Source organism: Erinaceus europaeus, chromosome 10 (genome assembly GCF_950295315.1).
Source record: "Erinaceus europaeus chromosome 10, mEriEur2.1, whole genome shotgun sequence".
NCBI classification, from domain to species: Eukaryota; Metazoa; Chordata; class Mammalia; order Eulipotyphla; family Erinaceidae; genus Erinaceus; species Erinaceus europaeus.
This window is the reverse complement of record NC_080171.1, coordinates 8,215,671-8,235,133: the sequence shown is the minus strand read 5'-3', so window position 1 is coordinate 8,235,133 and position 19,463 is coordinate 8,215,671.

Sequence of the window (19,463 nt, the reverse complement as noted above, 5' to 3'; positions counted from 1 at the left end):
CTCTCTCTCTGTCTCTCTCAATTGGCTCAGAGTAGTGAAGCCCAGGTGATGACAAAAAAAATGTTGCCAAGAGAGTAGATTCTTTTAATTTTTCTATCAGAGCTATCACTGGAGGTTAATGTCACAAACACCACTTCTGGAAACTTAATTTCTTTTATTTCCTCTAGATAAAGGGAGAGATATAGAGAGAAGGAGAGGGTGAGAGAGATGTCACAGCACCACTCCACAGATCATAAGACTTCCCCACTTGCAGGTACCCCCCCATGTGGGAGCCTAGAGGCTGGAATCCAGGTCCTTATGCCTGGTAATGTGTGTGCTCACTGGGCAAGCCACCTGTCAATCCCAGATTAGTAGATCATAAAAGTAATTCTAACAAGAATACAAATACAGCTATCTAGGATTATTATTGTCTCATAGTATATGTAAATACTGAACTGCTAGTTTGCAAATAATATGTAAAATATAATCCGTGCTATGATTCAAAACTGTGCTCTTTTTATTAAAAACATATGCACAGTGCCAGGTTTCTCATTAGATGGAGGAGGAAATATATATATGTATATATATATACATATATATCATACTTTTATGCATATATATATATATATATATGATGTATTTTTGAGGCCATAGCTACCTAATATATAGACAGAAGTATCTTAGTCATAGTTTTTCTCCAGTTTCAGTAACATCTGCTTGGTACATCTAACCATACTCATATCTCCCCTGGGGTTCAAGGAGTCACTGGTACGCTTCTTGTTCACTAAATGGCATGTACTGATTTCCTCTTCCCCTGCTGCCCCTCACTGTGGTGTGCTGCCCTGTCAATAATGATCCAACAAGCATGAGCCCTGTTATTGATGTCTGCTGGCACCAACGAATGCCAATCCCAACAAAAGATTTCTGTTTATCTTGAGACAAGCAGCCTCTGAGGTTAAGAGCATCCGTGTTGGTCCTGAAGATTCCTTAGCTTTACTCTAGTAGTTCTTATGACTGCAAATTGATTTTCTTTTTTCTTTGGAAATACTATATTTCTCCTTCAAAGAAATCCTCTTCCCCCAGAACCAACTTTGAGTTCTGAAAACTTAAATATGCTTAAAAATATCCCCATGCCACTGCTTCCAATTTACATGATTAGCTTGATGCTGATTGTCTACCTCAGATTCACCTAATGTTCTATTTGAATTTTTTTTTATTGTTGTTATTGGTGTCGTTGTTGGATAGGACAGGGAGCAATGGAGAAAGGAGGGGAAGACAGAGGAGGGAGAGAAAGACAGACACCTGCAGACCTGCTTCACTACCTGTGAAGCGACTCCCCTGAAGGTGGGGATCCAGGGGCTCCAACGGTGATCCCTACGTTGGTCCCTGTGCTTTGCGCCACGTGCGCTTAACCCGCTGTGCTACAGCCCAACTCCCTCTCTCCAGAATTCTAATGCTTAATCTAGTATTACGTTACAAAATTCAAGTAGAGGGGAGTCAGGCGGTAGCACAGCGGACTAAACGCACGTGGCGCAAAGCGCAAGGACCGGCATAAGGAACCTGCTTCGAGCCCCGGCTCCTCATCAGCACGTGAGTCGCTTCACAGGAGATGAAGCAGGTCTACAGGTGTCTGTCTTTCTCTCCCCCTCTCTGTCTTCCCCTCCTCTCTCCATTTCTCTCTGTCCTATCCAACAATGATGACATCAACAACAATAATAACTGCAGCAACAATAAAAGCAACAATAAAAACAAGGGCAACAAAAAAAGGAAATAAATAAATGTTAAAAAAATAATAATTCTGGAGATATTGGAGGTAAAACCCTAGAGACTTCAGTATCTGCATAGTCTGCATGTAGGCTATTCAATTTGCAAGAGGAGATAATGACATAATATGAAGAGAGAAGTATGGCAGAAAGAGATCTCTGATCTCATTATCCTCCTTGGTAATTGTTGTGTCCAGTGACCTGCTTCACTTAAGCTTTTCTTGCAAAAAGTCACTTAATTGTTCAGCATTACCAGTCAACTTTCCCGTGAATTTGTCTTTTTTATGTAAGCTAAATCAAAGTGAGCTTTTTGTAATTTGCATCGGGAAACACAAAGGGAGAGAAAAATGAGAAAAGAGAGGGAAGGAAAGGAGAGAAAGAGACAAAGGTTCTTGCTAGTGTTGTCAGGAGGACAGATCACTCTCTTCACTAACAACTGTGATGTCCCTTGCCACCGGATATACAACAGTGTGATCTGAACTATGAATGTCCATTTTGATTTTCTTTTCTTTTGAAAAATAGTTATTGAGAGGGAGGGAGGTATGGACCAGCGCATCACTTTGACATGTGTTTGCAGTCAATATTCAAACGTGGGTCTTCACGTTCCTGAGTCCAGGGCTTCATTCGCTGTGCCACCTCTCGGGTCACACTGTTTTTTGTTTGTTTGTTTGTTTGTTTTCATTTAAGTCTTGGTGTCATTTCTGTTAAACATCAGACTTAGGTTTTCCAGATGTTTTTTTTTTTTTCTTACTTCTAAATGTTCTCAGGGGAGTCAGGCCATAGCACAGCGGGTTAAGCGCAGGTGGCACAAAGTGCAAGGACCTGAGTAAGGATCCCGCTTCGAGCCCCCAGCTCCCCACCTGCAGGGGAGTCGCTTCACAGGCAGTGAAGCAGGTCTGCAGGTGTCTGTCTTTCTCTCCCCTTCTCTGTCTTCCCCTCCTTTCTCCATTTCTCTCTGTCCTATCTAACAATGACAACAATAATAACTACAGCAGTAAAACAACAAGGGCAACAAAAGGGAATGAATAAATAAATAAATAAGTATTTAAAAAATATTTTCACTCAGGTGCTTAATCCCCCTCACCATGGGTTTTAATTATGAATTCATACAAATAATAACAGATTCAGAATTAGATACTCTGTTTTCTTTCAGAAGTTTTCTTTTCTGCTGGTAACAAAAATGTATTAAATTTTTATCCTGTTCATCAGAGCTGAGTGACCTGGTCAGTAACATAGGGCAATATGAAGTAGGCTATAATCAAGACTTCAAGGAGAGTAATGGAGATGGTCACAAGAAATGATTTTGATTTTTTGCCTACAAATAAAACCTATGATTCACTAGTTGAAAAGAATATTAAGAATGTGTGTCCCACACATTGAGTAAATTTTAGATGAGGAAAAATAGAAAATAAAAAAGCCTTTTAAACCTTATTAGCTAGACAAAATTCACTACAGCTTCCTGCATTCCTTTCACTCACTTTGAAGTTTGTCCTATTTTAACGATAAATAAATTAAGCTTTGACAGCAAATACAATAAATAAAATAATGTCTCAATGGTTTGATTTATACTAAACCTGTAGTTTTGATTAACATCATTGATTTCCTGTCACACCCCCTGCATATAGTGCTTGCCTGCATCTGTATTTCAATTGCTAGTGCAGAAAGCGGGTACAGGGCCACCCATTCTCTAAGGACGAATAGACAAGTGAAAAATAATCTGCCACTACATCTTTCTCTCTTTCTTTCTTTCTTTCTTTCTTTCTTTCTCTTTTTTCTTATTGTCATTGGGTTTTTTGCTGGATCTAGGGAACAGTACAGGAAACTCACTGTTCCCAGTGACCAACTTTCCTCCCTTTATTTTGTTAACAGGACTAGAAAGAGATGGCAAAGGTAGTGAGAGAGAGAGAGAGAGAGAGAGAGAGAGAGAGAGAGAGAGCTCTGCAGTACTGCTTCCTTGCACTGCATCCCTGAAGGTGGGGACTGGGAATTTGAAACCAAGTCCTTATGCATGGTAGCACATGCACTCCGCCAAGTGCACCGCTGCCCAGCCTCTGTGTATTTTTTAATTAGTAAAATGTTGATGGGGCCGGGTGGTGGCACACCTGATTGAGCGCGCCTGTTACAATGCACAAGGACCCAGGTTCAATTCCCGGATCCCCACCTGCAGAAGGAAAGCTTCGCAAGTGGTGACGCAGTGCTGCAGGTGTCTCTCTGTCTCTCTATCTCCCCCTTCCCTCTCAATTTCTGACTGTCACAATTAAATAAAGATAATTTTTTTAAATGTTGATATAAAATAGAGAAGGCCATGAAAATAAACTTGTAAATGGGGTTAGATTCTAAAAATACATTTGATTTCTTTTCAGGGCAAGGAGGAAGAAAATGAAAGAGATTTCATTTTCCAGTTAAATATAGGTAGTTGTAATTAGTTATTCCTCCAAAATCTTAATCTTATTTAATGTCATCTGATACTATGCATGGTATTTTTAAAAATTTTATTATTGCTTTTTATTGTCACCAGAGTTATCGCTGGGTCTTGATGCCTGTGCAAGGAAGCCATCATCCCTGGCAGCCATTGTTTCCTTATATGACAGGACAGAGCCAAATCAAGAAGGGAGGAGATGATAAAGAGTGTGAGAAACAGAAAGACACTTGCGGGGGGTCAGACAGTAGAGTAGTGGGTTATGTGCACATGGAGCAAAGTGCAAGGACGGCTTGAGGATCCCAGTTTGAGCCCCCGGCTCCCCACCTGCAGGGGAGTCACTTCACAGGCGGTGAAGCAGATCTGCAGGTGTCTGTCTTTCTCTCCCCCTCTCTGTCTTCCCCTCTTCTCTCCATTTCTCTCTGTCCTATCCAACAACAACGACATAAATAACAACAATAATATTAACAATAACCACAATGGCTATAAAACAACCAGGGCAACAAAAGGGAAAAAATATAGCCTCCAGGAGCAGTAGATTCGCAGTGGAGGCACCAAGCCCCAGCAGTAACCCTGGAGGCAAAAAAAAGAGAGAGAGAGAGAGAGAGAGAAAGAAAGAGAAAGACACCTGTAGTACTTTCTTCACCTCCTGTGAAGTTTCCCCTGCTTCCGATGGGAAGAGGAGTGCCTGGTAACCTGTGTACTTAACAAGGGCCTGTGTTTTTCTGCTTGTTTGTTTTTATAAGGAATGTCTTGAGAATGTTAGTGAAATAAACTATTGAGGTATAGGCTACTTTTGTATTTTTGTACAAAACAAAAGCAAAGCTCTGATGGAGTTCTCCTGCTTTCAGAATCCAGTTCCTGCCTTATCAGGAAGGCACAACCCACACTTCCCAAACTGGCTCAATCTGCCCTCCCAATCTCCTCTCTGATTCAGTTTTCCAACTCAAGGTGTCTTTTCTGCAGTTCCATTACTTTGGACTTGTTTCTTATTCCCAGAATACCTCCCCCAACTCTGTATCCTACAAAGCTCTGGACTGCACTTCAGAGGCCACTCCTGTGTTACTTCTACTTCTGCCTTTCCTCATAACTCTTCAAAATGTTCAAAGTAACACCTGGTCAGTGCTCTCACAGAATCTTGGTCACACCTCTAGTGCTAAATTTAACAAACTTGCCCCAGGGGAGCATCCTTCAATTAGCCAGGAAACTTTTCTAAGGCAAGAGAATGGCCTCTAACCAATTAGTCCTGAACATTTCTAAAATGTCTTGGAGGTGGGGCATTTCAGCTAGCAAAAATAGCAAATAGTCTCAAATTCTGTTGTTGTAATCAGTTGGTGACCTACAGGGTTGCCCTCCAGGAATTCTAGAGATCTGGGAGGAAGCTAAATTCCTTGCAGCTCCTGTTCTAATTTTTTCCCCCACTGAGTTTTTTGCCTTCCTTTTCTTGCAGATTTCTCTGGCTCCTGTAATCCATGTACCCAAATAATGGGTGGCAGTCAAGGTGGAAAAACGTAAACAAAGTGAGGCATTGAGGCTTTACAGGGCAGATTTATTAGGGTCATAGTGTCCCTCACTGGATGGAAGGAATAGGAGAGAAGGAGAAGAGAGGCTCCTACAAAGAAATAGAAGGGAATCTTCTAGTGACGTGTGCACAGTGGCAGAACCCAGGGCACTTATAAAGAAAGAGCTCCCTTATGTTCTAAGTCTGGGTGGAGACTTCACAGGCTGTACCCATTAGCACTCAGTCAGCTTCTGATATGGCCCCTCTAAAGGCTGCAGGGGCATCGTGTCCTCTGCACACGTGGTTGTGTGGCATCTTCTGTAGCTTCATGAGTGGTATCTGGACTCACTGGAACATCTGGGAGCCTTCTGATAAGATGGGGACCAATGAGTTCTTGGTCTTCTGCCTGGGGCCACTCTGCCCCGTTCTGTCTCACTTCCTCCTCCCATGTATGCTGCCCAGTTGAAATGTAGTAAACACATTGCTTCTACTACTTTTCTCTCTGAAGCAGATGTCTTTGGATTACAGGTGTCGTAACTCCATTCAGCAGTTGGGAGAAGGAATGTTATTATGTGGTTTTGTCACAAATATTAATGTTAGCGAGCATAAATCAAACCACCATCCACTGTAAGGAAGCAAAGATGTTTATTAACGAATTGCAATCCGGGCCGAGATGGTGACTGGTGTTAGTCTACCAAACTCGACCCCGAACAGGGCTCAAACCATACAATTTACAGGAATTCAGACTACACTCAGGGAGGGGGAGCACATCACCTTATCAACCTACATCCAATAACAGGCTATAGCAAACACAAGATCCAATCATTTCAAACTTAGCAAAAGCATGATCCATTCAAAGCAAAGCGCGGGCTAGTTTCAAATATAGTAAGATCACACAACCAATAGAATTCAACCAGGCACATCCTCCTGCCATGGGCTATGACCACCCATCCGGTAGACAGCACACCACAAAGTCAGTTCAAAGGTCCTGATAAGGCTTGTCCCCATGTAGGGTCCTTCGAACAATGGGTGGCCTTCACTGATGAGGTCCTGATAAGGCTTGTCCCCAGGCAGGGTCCTTCGAACAATGGGTGGCCTTAACTGATTAGGTCCTGCTTATTCAAGGGGGAAGGGGCAAGGAATTTTCCACCTCATACTACAAGCAACTCATACTAAAAGCACTTAACAAACAACTGCATAAAAAGGGAATTTCAAGGCTACTGCCTTTTACAATTAACACATGAATTAGACTTCCTGGACGGTTCCTACTTTCTCTCTATAAATTTCACTGGTCATCCTTGACAGTTAGCTCTAGCTCCTGTGTTTATATTAGATGTGGTCTTGGACACCCCCCCCCCCCCCCACACACACACACACACATACAATTCACAATCCCCATAAAAATGAATTTGTTGTTTTTGACAGTTTTTGTGGGGAGTTGAGGGCAGTTTCCTAAACAGAAATTAACAGATCATTTTCGAGAGTCTTCTTCACTACTTTTATTGCTGTGGTTGTTTCTGGGGATCTGATCTGTCAGAATCAGCTTGTTGCAGGGAAGTGACAGTGAACAGGAAAGATCCCTGCAAGCTTCATTCTAAAGGTTTTAGATTGTCCTCAACTTGAAAGAATCACAAAAGAGGCAGCCATGTATCAGAGAGTTTTTTATTGAGAATGAGTATGTGTAGAAAAGTAGAAGAAATTACATACCATAGAGACATGTAGAGCAGAGAGAGAGAGAAAAAGAGAGAGAAGGAGGAGGAGGAGGAGGAGGAGGAGGAGGAGGAGGAGGAGGAATAAGAGGAAGAGAGATAGAGAAAGGAGGAGGAGAAGAAGAAGGTAAAACATAGCACTAGTCATAAAGTGTGGATAACCTAGCTGAGTCCTGTTTGGTTTTTGATAATCATAGTTTTGTATGCTTGTTTGTTTGTTTTCCTCCAGGGTTATTTCTGGGGCTAGGTGCTTGCACTATGAATCCACTGCTCCTGGATGCCATTTTCCCATTTTGTTTCCCTTGTTGTTGTTATTTTTATTGTTGTTATTCCTGTCTTTGTTGGATAGGACAGAGAGAAATCGAGAGAAGAGGGGAAGACAAAGAGGGGGAGAAGAAGACAGACACCAGCAGATCTGCTTCACTGCTTGTGAAGTGAACCCCCTGCAGGTGGGGAGCTGGGGCTGGCATAGGGATCCTTGAGCCGGTCCTTGCACTTGGCGCCATGTGCACCTAACCCTATGCGTTACTGCCGTAATAATAGTATCAATAACTATTAATCATAGTTATAATCTGATAATCATAGTATCAATAACCTAGTGGAAGCATAATGAAAATCAGTAGAGCAACTGAAAATAACAAATTCTCTTTTAAAGCGATTGAAGTTAGTACGGATTTTACCTGGGATCATATTAAGTGTGGCTAGAGACAAAACAGTAAGAGTAATAAACTTTCAGTCACTTCCTAAACCCTAAATTACTGACTCTTTTATTCACTAAGTAAACATTCCACCTCATGAAGATGCGGTGACTTTGGAATGTAGAGATATTTTCAATAAAGAATTAACAGTAGAACAGTAGAAAAGACAGTTATCCTTGAGAAGCATTTTAAACATTTTATTAAACAACTAATTGAACTCATTTGCAAAGTTACTTACTCTTAAGAGACTAAGAAGTATAGATTAAATTGCCTCTTTTAAATGGGTGTGAAAGATGAGTTTAGCGGATACTTTTATCATTCATCCATCCTTTGAAAGCGTTATGTTTTTCAAAAGGGAATATTGAAATGAGTTAAGTATTAGGTGACCTAATTTAAGAAATATTTAATAATTTGCAGTGTAGTTCTATTTTAAAAAATGACATGAAGCCTCAATTCTATGTATTTTATTAAAACTCTTCATTATTACTGCCATCATACTTATAGGCTTATCTGATACCCTTTAGAATAATTTGAAAGCTTTCCTTGAACATTACAGATATGCCCGTGTCCTTGCTATATTGTCCATCCACAACTATGTCATCAGGTTTTCCTGGATCATTTTATCAGAAATATTATTACGGGACACCAGGGTCTATTCAAGAAAAATGCTAATGAACCTTAAATCTCAGCTCTACTCAAAAGGATATCTATCAGTGAGTTCATATAGTTATATGTTTTTGGTAAAGTTTTCAAAAGTTTAATATTCTAACCCATTGACACCTATAGATGAAAATTCTAATCAGGGAGTTAGGCAATAGTGCAGTGGGTTAAGCGAAGGTGGCGCAAAGCGCAAGGACCAGTGTAAGGATCCCGGTTCGAGCCCTCAGCTCCCCACCTGCAGGGGCGTCGCCTCAGAGGAGGTGAAGCAGGTCTGCAGGTATCTGTCTTTCCTCCTCTCTCCATTTCTCTCTGTCCTATCCAACAATGACTACAACAATAAAAAAAAAAAAACAACAAAAAGGAATAAATAAATATTTTTAAATGTTAAAAAAAAGAAAATAAAATTCTAATCCGAGTGTTATTACTTTCCACTCCAATCTCCCTGCTCCCAGGATAGCCACAAAATATTGTGTTTAGCAAAAAAGACAGTTAATTAGAGATACATTAAATAAGGCTTCGTTGGCATATATACACATATGGAGTCAATCAGAGCCATCAAATATCATACATAGTTCCGTGGAGGAATCTTCCACATATGCATTCTAATTCTGAGTCACTTCAGTGTGTAATGAAGGTATTAATGGAGATATCGAATATAGGGGTGGGTTCCAGAAACAACTACTATTTTCTTTGCAAATTTAGGTTGTGTCATGAAACTCCAGGGTTAGAATAATAGCCTGAAGGGAACGAAGGGAAGTATGGAAGGGAAGGAGAGGAAAAAGTGGATTGGATGTGTGTGGTGTAGCTGTGTGACTAGAGATAATCAGTGTGTGTGTGTGTGTGTGTGTGTGTGTGTGTGTGTGTGTGGTGTATGTGTGTATGTGTGAAGTCATTCTACAGAGACAATATGCAATCATATGCAATCGACCCGAATGTATTTTAGATAGAGTAAGTGTGCATCATGTACTCTTTTCCAACTTAGGTATAACCACTATGCAGCAGGGCTAGCTCCAAACTTACTGGCTTCTTCACTTCAGATTATAATGACTAGTTAGTAAATAGTTTTTGACTGGGAATTCTGAGAATGAGCCCTCTCATGAGAATCAGAATGAGATCATTTCAGAAGAGACAGTTACGGACATCCTGATATGATGAATAAATTCAGTTGTCAGCTAAGAGTCATGTTGTCTAAGAGTGAGAGTTGCAAGGCCCGAATTTGAATTATAAGGAATTCCAGGTGAAAAAAAAAAAATCCCTGAATTACAGATTTAGTAATGTCCTAAAGAGAACACTCTTTGAGGGCACATGAGCTTTCTGGAAAGTCTCAACTCACATGCTGCCTGATGGAGAGGCGACGTATTACTTTTCAGGACCTCCTAGTACATCATACTATGATGGCTATGGATAGGTGAATAGAGAATCATTCAAATAAGACAACTATGTATGTAGTAAATTTCATTTTGCTTACTGCAGTACTTTATGTCTTGGTGTTGCCAGGACAATATTTTGCTTGGTGCATGTCCTTGTGGGAGAAGAACAAATGGGGTTCAATCGTAAGGCTATAAATCTGAAATTAATAGAAAAATCAATTATTCATTTATATTTATAGCCTGTGTGTAAGAATCTAGCCTTGGCTATTCTATCTGTTTTTCTTATATGAATTAATAATGAATAAAAGCCTCGTTGCTTTCAAATGCCAGAACCCTTTTGCTTGCTTTTTTAAAACCTTCATTTTTTTTTTTTTTGAAGTATTAGTAAGCCTGGTGCATCCAGTGTCACCTTTGAGGCCTCTCGGCTATAAGATCATGGAAGTTTCATTCTTAAAGTCATTTGGCTTAAGCATTACTAACTTCTTTCATAATGAAATAAGGGTGGTGTCTTCCTTCTGACTAGAACTGGTCTCTGAGCTATGGGAATTTATGCTTTATAGATGATAGGAGAGCAAAAATGAAAAACAGTTTCAGATTTCTCGTTTTAATACTGTATGATTCACAACTTTGTACAATGAGGTAGTTTATTACTTACTAACCCTCAGGAATTCACACTGAATTAATTTATGTATTTATTTATGTTGCCTCCAGGGTTATCACTAGGGCTGGGTGCCTGCACTATGGATCCACTGCTCCTAGTGGTCTTTTTTTTTTTCTTTCTGTTTTATTGCATAGGGCAGAGAGAAACTGAGAGGGGAGGGAAAAGGAGAGGAAGAGAGAAAGAGAGACACCTGCGGACCTGCTTCATTGCTTGTGAAGTGACCCCCCCCCACCCCGCAGATGGGGAATTGCAGACTCAAACCTGGGTCCTTGAGTGGGACTTTGATACTATGTGTGCTTAACCAGGTGTACCACCACCTGGTCCTCACGTTTATTTTTAAATAATAAGAGCTTAAAATTCTTTAACAAGTAATCTACTCACCCCTTCTCCACTCAGACGAGGTGTAATGGAAAGAATAATGTTTGAAACCAGTTAGAGTCTTTGATATCCTGGACCTCACTTATTAATTTCAGGGTTTTATCAAATAATGTCTTCTCTAGCACTTTTTTTTTTTTGCCTCCAGAGTTATGGCTTTGCTCAGTACAGACACTATGAATCCACTGTTCCTGGTGGCCATTTTCTCCTCTTTTCCATTTTTTTTATCATTTTATTGGATAGGACAGAGCAAAACTGATATAAGAGGGAGATGAATTATTCACATTTTAACCCATTTTTTTCATCATTTAGTATATCTTATGTTAAAAAACACCCATATTGGGAATTGGGCGGTAGTGCAGCGGGTTAAACATATGTGGCGCAAAGTGCAAGGATCAGTGTGAGGATCCTGGTTCGAGCCCCTGACTCCCCTCCTGCAGGGGAGTAGCTTCACAAGAGGTGAAGCAGGTCTGCAGGTGTCTGTCTTTCTCTCCTCCTCTCTGTTTTCCCCTCCTCTTTCCATTTCTCTCTGTCCTATCCAACAATGACGACATCAATAACAACAATAACTACAACAATAAAAAAGGGCAACAAAAGGGAATAAATAAATAAATAAATATTTTTAAAACACCCATATTTAAACTAATACATTACTCATTACAGTTAGTTTTTAGTTGCTGGGAAATTGTGCTGATGCAGTCACATCTGCCATGTTGTCCCCTCAGGCTACTGCAGTTGGGACATTCTCGGAGTGCCTGTTCAGCCATGTTGTCCTCAGGACATTGTCTATTTCCCTGTGATATTTGGAGTGCTTTGGTTACTCCTCCCCCTTCCCATTCTCACGAGAGTTATTATCCTATCCTGGAGTGCTATGGTTACTCCTCCCCCTTCCCATTCTTGGGAAAGCTGCTCCTATAAAAGCCCTTCTTCTTCCGCACCTCACTCTCCTGCCAGCGCTTCACTCCGGTGTTCAGATGCAGGAAAGGTTACTGCGTGAGGCGGCCATTTTCGCTAGCTCCACGTGGCCCAACCTGCCTCTCTAGCACCCAACTCTGAGGTGCCAGCGCAAATAAAGATTTGTGTTTCCTCTTCGCTCCAGACCCCCCCTCTCTCTTCTCCACGGCCCACACACAACATTTAGTAACTTGATTAGAATCCCACATTTTCTGCAACAGAAAAGAAATGCCAAATAAGGGATCAGAGTTACGCTGAATAACTTGGCAGGTGGTACAGTGGATTAAGTATTGGATCCTCAAGCATCAGGCCCCGAGTTGGATCCCTGGCATCATATGTGCCAGTGATGCTCTGATTCTCTCTCTTGCTCATAAATATAAGTAAATCTTTTAAAAATATATGACATACTTAATAAAGCAAACTTACCCTGAAATATATCCATATTTTCAAATAAAAGAAAAATTGAGCATGCCACATTCTGGCTTAGTTCTCACCACTTTGAAGGAAGCTTCCATTCTGTCATCTCTTTCAGTATTTCTCTTCTTCTCTCTATCCCTATCAGAAAATAATGGAGCACATTGACAAAACTACACCTGACTCTTCCTTCCTCTTTTGGCTTAAGCCATGTTTAAAATACATATGACAGATCCTTTGTGCCTAGGTGATATTTGCTATTTCCAAATCTTCTAACAGAAATCAATAATTGATTGATTGATATTTGATTTTGAACGTATCTCCAAAATCTTTCCAAGACAGAGTTTCAGAAAGCTATCAACGATTTCTCAGACTTGAAGCAAGATGAAATAGTTCTGTCATGTATACTGCAAAACAGGGCTTGTCAGAGTTGTGTTCTCAAGAGAAAATTCATGGCTTTTTAATGTGTTTCATTAAAACACGTATTTATGTGTTAGATCTGAAGACTGAAGACTTAAGTCTTTTACATGTTCTTTACCCAAATTGCATAGATACCATTTAATTACATTTTATTCTAATAGATAAGAATTTCATAGAAAAAGTATTATAAATGTGACTGGGTGCTTGTGTTTATATTTCCTCTTGTTTCGTTACTTTTTATTTGTGTTAATAGGTTATAAGACTGTAAGTCCGCACCACACTTACCACCAAAGCTCTGCATTCACTGTCCCATCTCCCAAAGATAACAACCAGAGTTCTCACAAGTCTTATAATTTCCTTGCTCCTGTATTATTCTCCAAATTCATCTGTATCAGACATCTAGACTTGACATATAAGTGAAATCATTCATTGTTGTCCTTTATCTTTTTACTTATTTTGCTAAACACAGTCATCTCCAGTTCCATCCATTTTGTCCCATGTGACGCAATGCAGTCTTTTTTTTTTTTTTTTAATTTCAGAGTAGTCCTTTGGATACATTCTGAAGACTGGTATTGCTGGATCAGAAGGTGATTCCATTTTTAAATTTTTGTAAGGACTATCCAAGCAATCATCCAAAGGGACTGCACCAGTTTTATGCTTCCTCTTTTGAAGACACACTTCCACTAAAGTAAAATCATTTGTTCAAGAGTGATCAGTAATTAGCAGTTCACCAGAACAGTATTCCTTCTTTGACATGCTCTTGACCCAGGTAAAAGCCCAGCTTCTGCTATGCTGGCGAGTTTCAGTGCTGTGTTATCATTCCCTCTCTCCCTCTCCCATCTCTCTCTCTCTCTCTCTCTCTCTCTCTCTCTTTGCTTCTTTGTCTCCATCTTCCTATAAAAAAAAAGACTTAGAGTGTTGAAGCTCTGGTGATGACAAATATATATATAGTGATCACTTATTAAGTAGGGAACATGCCACTATGTCTTTGACCGGGGAAAATCTAATCTGAAAACCTTTCTCTCCCTTCTTAAACTGATTGACTCCTAGAAGAAGAGCAATGATTGCTAATCTAAAACCTGAAAATAGGTTTAAATTCTGTCTCAGTGATGAGATTTATTTTAATTTCATCTCTGACCGGACCCTTTGTTCCATGCTTGAGGAACATTTTCTATTCAACTCTAAACTCCAAAATTTTCTTTTTTCCTTGTAGACACATCAACTACATCTAACACATGAATCTGGGAAGGAAAGAAGCAAGCACCATAGAGTAAGTCAGATACTATTCTATTTGAGGAAAGATAACAATAATAATAATAGTTATTATTATTATTTATTTTCCCTTTTGTTGTCCTTGTTGTTTAACATTGTTGTGGATATTGATGTTGTTGTTGGATAGGACAGAGAGAAATGGAGAGAGGAGGGGAAGACAGAGATAGGGAGAGAAAGACAGACACCTGCAGACCTGCAGCACCGCCTGTGAAGAGACTCCCCTGCAGGTGGGGAGCCTGGGGCTTGAACCAGGATCCCTATGCTGGTCCTTGCGCTTTGTGCCACGTGCGCTTAACCCGCAGCGCCACCGTCTGACTCCCGGAAAGATAATTATATCAAGTATGTTACTTTACAAATGGACAAGTTGAAGTTATTAATTGTGATGACAATGATAATAGTCCACCTTACTACATCCAAATGCTCCTCTCAACATACACATTTCTAATTCATTGAAAAATGTCAGGGGGCCAGACAGTGGTGCACCTGGCTAAGCACATACACCTCCAAGCACAAGATATCCTATCTGAGCCAGGCTTGCCTCCACAGAGGGCACACTTTACAAGTGGTGCAGCAGGTCTGCAGGTGTCTATCTTTCTCTGTCCTTCTCTATCTTCCCTCCTGTCTCATTTTCTCTTTGTCATGTCAAATAAAAACAAGAAAGAAAGAAGAAAAAAAAAATCAGTCATTAGAAGCAGTCCATTTGTAGTGGCACCAAGCCCCAACAATAACCCTGGTACCAATAAAAAAATAAGTTAAAAAAATGTCAACGACTATGTAAAGTGGGCACTATTATAATCATCTCTATTTTACTGTTAACAAAACAGAGAAAACTGAGGCTTAGCAATGTTATTTAACTAAATAATTAATAGTGGAGAAAAATGAACTGATTACCTGGAGGAGAAAGTTCTTCAAAGTAAAAGCAGAAGTGGAAGATTTATTATTTGCATTATGTATCTTCTTGTACCAAAGCACTTTCCCAGGCTGCAAAGCTATTTACATACCAGAGTGCAGGAATCACTGACAACAAAGTTTAGCAAGGCCAGGAATATGGAGATCTGGTTTCTGGGGAAGATAAATTCTAAACTAGAGATCAAATCCCTTAATTATGTAAAATTAATAACTTATTATATTCACTATGAATCCTAGCTAACAAGCAAATCTATGAATGTAATCGCCTTCTCTCTGTAAAAATAATTAGGAGAGTAAAAAACATAACTTTCAAACTAAACATCTGGAGTTTATATCAGAAAATAATTAAAGTATATTTAAAGATTCTGAAAGCATGTGTTTCTATATGCAAATAAATGTATTTGACCTAAACATTCTGCTTAATTCTTCTATGAAAAAGCACCAATAAATTCCTATGATAATTTTGGAATAAAAAAAAAACTGTGCTCTTTTTAGTTCATAAATTGACAAATATTTGAAAGTTTTTCTCTAATACTTAACCAAATAATTGTGTGTTGCCTAAGTATATTATCAAGAAGTCAAAAGAATGAAACAAATTAACTCTAGTAAAAAAAAAATACATAGCATTCATCTAGGGACATAATCTATTTTTTCTACAAAGAAGTTTCGGATTTGCAGTACTGTAAAAAAAAAACATTCAATTTTATGTGTTTTTCTGCATGAAATATCAAGTTGAAAACTTATTTTACCTTAAAATGGATACATATTATCTTCCATATCTGCTATTTACTGGTCAAATACTCTAGTAAAGCATATAGTTTATTTGAAACACAGCAGACATTCTGTGTCATTGATTATCTTTTTGGTTTTCTGAATTCAGAAGTATTCATTATTTATGCAAAAAGATTTCTCTCAGAAAAAAAATTATATTGTCATGAATTTCACATATTTATTTCTTGCACAAATGTCCACTGTAGATATTGGTGAATCTCAGGAAAATAAGTGTAGAATTTCCTATAAACTAGACATCAAGGTCAATTTCACCTACTAACTCAGAGCAGCATCTCCTAACCTACTGCTTAATGCAGAAGAAACATTCAAGACAATTTATGACTTGCTGTTCTCATAAGTCAGCCAGCAACTTAATCTTGGAACGTGAAAAGAAATCCTGGTTTAATGTCTTGTGAAATTCATATACTTGTTAGAAAAATGCAAGTCATACCAATGTTTATGAATGTTTATTTGGGAATGCATTTGGAAATTTCCCAAATTGGCAGACTGTATTTACTTTAACCAGCCAAGTTTTATCAACGTACTATTATCAAACATAGTTAAAAAAAAAAAAAAGACTAAAAAGACTGTAGATTCAGTTAATCTTCAAATCCACTATGAAAAGGCCATATTGCCCATAAAAGCATCAAGAAACTGTGTAGGTAGATGGTAAGGAACTCTATTCTTTTTCTATTTTTCTAAGTAATGGGATTTGCTATTTTAGTGCAGAAGGAAACCTCAGGGCCTTTTGGTATTTGACTGAACTTTAAATACTAAATCTATCTTGGCATTGCCAAGCCAGTCTATTTAATCTGCATTCTCAAAACCATGTCTACATTCAAACACTGAAGAAAAAAAAAAAAAGCAAAATCCATGATTATGAAAAGTGAAGGCTTGCTATTGTCTTCCTCTGCTACTTAGTACTGTGAAGCTCATACTTCTGAATTTGTGACTCACCTGTCTAGGCAGACACTATCTTAAAAGTTACAGTATCTATAGCAAGATCTACTTAAAAGACAAGTTGTTTGAACACAATTACAAAGTGTTCAATGAATTACTTTGGAAATCAGTCTGTTTTTCAAGTTTAGTAGCCATATGCATTTGCCGACAAGGTGTTAATTGCTAATCCCAGCTGCTGGTATTTTTACCTTCTTTGTTGTGAGACTGATGTTTACAGAGATCAGTGTAATGTTGCTATAAGGATATATGATAATACGGACACTCCCAAATACACTTCATCATTATAGGCAAATTTTAATAACGTGATTAAATCACTTGTTTTAAGAAAAAGAGAGAGAGAGAGAGTGCATGAAAGAGAGAGCAACCTCATAGTTCTAGTTCTGAAGCTTCTTTCGATATGACAGGCCCCTGGCTCAAACTTGGGTTCACATGTGGCTAAGAAGCACAGTTTTTCTTTGTTTGTTTGTTTTTATGTTATTGGATATTTGTCAGCTTTCATTCTTTTTTTTTTTTTCCTCCAGGATTATCTCTGGGGCTCTGTGCTGTCACTGTGAACCTACTGTTCCTAGTGGCCATTTTTTCCCATTTGATGAGGTAGGACAGAAAAAATTGAGAGAAAGGATGGGGGGGAGAGAAAGAGAGAGAGAGGGATACAGGAAGATACCTGCAGGCCTGCTTCACTCTTGTGAAACATCTTCCCTGCATGTGGAGAGCAGGGGGGCTGGAACCAGGGTGTCCCACCGCCCAGCACCCAAGAAGCATACAATTTTTTAAAAATTTGTGGTTTAGTAATGATCGACAAGCTTGTGGGATAAAAGGGGTACAATTTTATATACAATCTCCACCACAGAGTTCCATGTACCTTCCCCTCCATTGGAAGCTTCCTTTTTCTTTATCCCTCTGGGAGTATGGACCAAAGATCTTTATGGGGTACAGATGGTGAGAGGGCTTTAGATTCTGCTCCAATGATCAGTGTCCATTTTTACTCATATACCATGCCATTTAGATTGTTATTTTATTCATATACCATGCCATTTAGATTGCTATTGCTTTGTAGTGTAAACTGAAGTTGGAGAGCATGATACCCTCATTTTTTTAGTGTTTATTTATCCCCTTTTGTTGCCACTGATTTTTTATTGTTTTAGTTATTATTGTTGTCGTTGTTGGATAGGACAGAGAAATGGAGAGAGGAGGAGAGGACAGAGAAGGGAAAGAAAGATAGATACCTGCAGACCTGCTTCACCGCTTGTGAAGTGAATCCCCCCGCATGCAGGAAGTGAGCTGGGAGCTCGAATGGAAATCCTTACACATTCCTTTGTGCCATGTGCACTTAACCCACTGCACTACCACCTGACTCCCGATACCGTCATTGTTTATATTTTCCCTTTTTTTTCTTTGCCACCAGGGTTATCCCTGGGACTTGATAACAGGCACTACAAATCCATTGCTCTCAGCAGCCATTTTTTTCAATTTTCTTTTTCTTTTTCTTTCTATTTTATCTCACAATACAGAGAGAAATTGAGAGGGGAGGGGATACAGAGAAAAGGACACTTGCAGTTTGGCTCTTGCAGGTGGGGAACGAGGGCTGCAACCAGGGTCCTTGAACATGGGAATATGTGCTTTACTGGGTATGTCACTGCCAGGCCCCTATATTTTTCCTTTTTTTGTTTTTTCTCAGAAGTGTTTTGATGATAAGTCTAAGAAAATTGTGGTATGTATACACAATGGAAAACTACTCAGCTCTTAAAAATGATCAGGTCACTGCCTTTTCTTCATCTTGGATGTAGCTGTGTTGTATTTAATCAGATAAGCCAAACAAGAGATGGACAAATACCAGATGATCTTACTAATAAGTGGAGCTTAAAAAGAAAACAGGGACAGAAAGGGAAAGCAAAAAGCAAAACTTGTATGGAGTGGGGTGTACTGTACCATAACTAATAATACAGAATTTACCCAAATATACAGAGAGAGTTAATATATGATGCTTATTTGAACATTATTCATAGTAGCAAGGATAAAAAGGACCCAAGAAATCCTAGCATTATTCACTCAATAGTCATGGATCACCTTGGCTTCTTGTATTTCTATATGAAACTAACATCAGTTTTACTAAGTTTTAAAGTATGTTGGTGTTTTAATTCAAAATGCCCAAGTTTATAGACCAATTTAGAAAGTAGCATGCATCTATGGCCATACCACCCTGAACATGCCCGATCTTGTCTGATCTCGGAGGCTAAGCAGGGTCGAGCCTGGTTAGTACTTGGATGAGAGAGAGAAGCATGCTCTCTAAAGCATAGCCTTCTAGCTCATGAAAAATATCATCTGTATTTATATATGCCCTGTAATAAAACTGGATCATTTTCCCTAAGATACCCTTTACTTTTATAATACATACAGTCCCAAATAGGCTATGTCTATCCTATGTTAAATAAGCCATGTATTTCTTAAGTTTTTTTTTTTGAAAGAGTTGGGTTCCTCCTGCATGTGTATACACTATTTCAGTACTCCTGGATCACTTCTCATTTGAAAACAGAGAGAGAGAGAGACCACAGTGTTGGAGCAGTTCTGGTGCAGTGGCATTCCTGTATGATATCAAACCTCTTCCTCTTTTTGTTTTTCTCCCTCTTT